Below are 2,627 nucleotides of genomic sequence, written 5' to 3' on the forward strand. Positions count from 1 at the left end.
CGTTAACGTTGATTGAAGAGTCGTTCAGTGATATGTTGGCCTTGAACAGCTTCCATGATTGATCTCCAAAGTAATTGTTGCTGTGAACCATTATAGATTATTATACACCCTCAATAAAATCAGCCATAATTCATTGATGCTGTTCTCACCATGGATGAATATTGAATTATCGTTGTTGAGCCCTATCCCGAAACACTGTTATGGAATCTTAATGCGAGTGAGTCTTTTTGATGACTGAATCATTGAAATTGAGTTGTGTTCCTATTGGTAGTTGTGTGATGAAAGTTGCTACTGTTCTACATTATCATCGTAAAATGTATTATTGAATTGATGTAAGATGATAGAGGGGGGAGTGTTCTTGTTTTTCGGTGTTTGGTTTCATTCAATTCAATGAAAACACGTGTTGAGATCAGGTTGAGATTGGATCCAAACAATGCCTTGAATTCGACAACGGTTCATCAAGGGTGGTGATTTATTCACTAAATGTCATGAGTACAAACCAGGAATTGAACAGAATCAGCTCTGGTTCATGCCTGATTGAAATTTGAACAGTTCCTTTTTCATGTATTGATTATTGAGTGACTCCGATTGTTTGGCAGTTGTTGTTATTGTTGAACATTGAGTGCCCTCATCTTAATAGTGGTATGAATAGCCGGTGGACATGTCCTGTAATTTTGCGCGTCCAAGTAGGTGATGTTAACTCTTGGAGTTTGTTATGATTTTTAAATGGACGTGCAAAAATTCGTTATTACATTCCCTCCAAAACGATTACGGATGAACCATTCACAAACAACAGCAAGAATGGTTCAGTGATATACTGGTAAGCAAGCAGATGGCGGAATCTGGATCGATACAATTTGATAATTTGTACTTGTAGTCAACTTGGTCTGCAACAATGTTGAATCTATCATGTTGTTCATCGAATGGATTCAATGTTTAATGATACATTCATCATTATGACATCAGATTCTAATTCTGATATGTGTCATCAGTATTGAGGGTGCGCTTTCATCTGTTGTATGATTCATTGCAAGAAGTGACTTTGTTATAATTTGCACTTTTGTTTACAGTAATTCATTATTGAAAAGAAATGTTCAATTTGATGATTTCCATGATTTGTGCATGTACTCTATGGATGGTGTGCAAGGTGTGTTCATGTTTGTGATCGTCATCTCATTTATTGAATTTCGTTCGGCAAGTGATCATGTTTGTAGTTGATGGATTGTATCATTTTGAATAAATCATGATGAACTGCATTGATAGTGATCATCTTTATGTGTGTTTCAAGTGTGTTGTTTGATTCATGATTCGTTTAACTAATCTCTAAAGACTGTACTGATCATAACATTTGGCGGATGCAACATAAGATGAAAAGTGTGTGGTAGATTTCATGTTTTCCAAATTCTGATATTGGTTAGAATACACGTTGACCATGATGATATCATGATATGATATTGATTTCGAGGATCCATCTTTGATGTTCATTGTGAACTATGTAATAAAATGTTAAATAGTTGATGGAGTTGTGCACTACAGAGATGACATGAATTTTGATTATTCTATCATCATCATGAAGTGATCATGGTATATTATATATTATATCAATTTGAAGTGTTGTTGGGTTGGGAAAGAGGCATTCCGCGATTTTCTCAATAACCAGACATAATCACACTATTTATTCAAAAGAGACCCCCTAGTCGTTTGAGTTTATCTATCTTTTGATGGTATTCACTTGCTCTAACTCGTTGTGGTTCTTGAGATATGAACTCTTAAACTACAGGCGTTTTTCTTCATCGGTGATAGAGTGGTCAGAAAACCACCGTCGTTGGGACATGAGATATTTGCATTCAGTGGTGACTATTGATCATTAAATATTTCAATTCTGTGAAGTAGTTATTGAGATTATAGACCTTAAAGTTGTGATAGTAATAAAACCTTAGTTGTAGATTTTTATTAGGGATTTTGAGATCGTTTAAGGACTAGCATCTTATTTCTCGGATTTAAGGAGATAGACCTTCCTAAAGTTTTAAAGATTCATGAATATTTTTGACTTTTAAAAATTTTTTAAAAATATTTTTAGCTTTGTGTGATGTGAAGTGTGATGGTGGCTCTATGGTAGAGCTGAAAAGTACGATCGAGACAAGCACTTCACAGAACTTCATGAAATTGTATCGGATGGTTGTTCTGATCATTCAAACAACAAATCATCAGTTTTATTCATTGATATGAGTGTTTCATGGAATGGGAGCACTTCGCTTTTCTCGGAAAACATCATTTCTTGAGGAAGGGTACAACTCTCCTCTCTTGTTCATGTCATTCATTCTATCATCATGACACGTTGTGATGATCATTGTAGAAGTGTTTCGTGTGATTGTGATTGGTTGAAAGTGATCATGATGAATTGTTGTTGGTATGTCTTGTTGTATGATTGAATGATCATTTTATAACAATTGATTGATTTAGTTTTTCGATAAACCGATGATTGTAATGTTGTATAATACATTGTGAAGAACATTTCTATGACAATTGATGATGGATATGATCATTATTGGCCGAGTATCATCATGAATGTCGTAGTGATGTGACACCATGTCCTTCCGAGAGTGAGTGTGTCATGAAGAATACAT

The sequence above is a fragment of the Naegleria lovaniensis genome, assembly GCF_003324165.1.
Source record: "Naegleria lovaniensis strain ATCC 30569 chromosome Unknown tig004, whole genome shotgun sequence".
Taxonomy (NCBI): Eukaryota; Heterolobosea; class Eutetramitea; order Acrasida; family Naegleriidae; genus Naegleria; species Naegleria lovaniensis.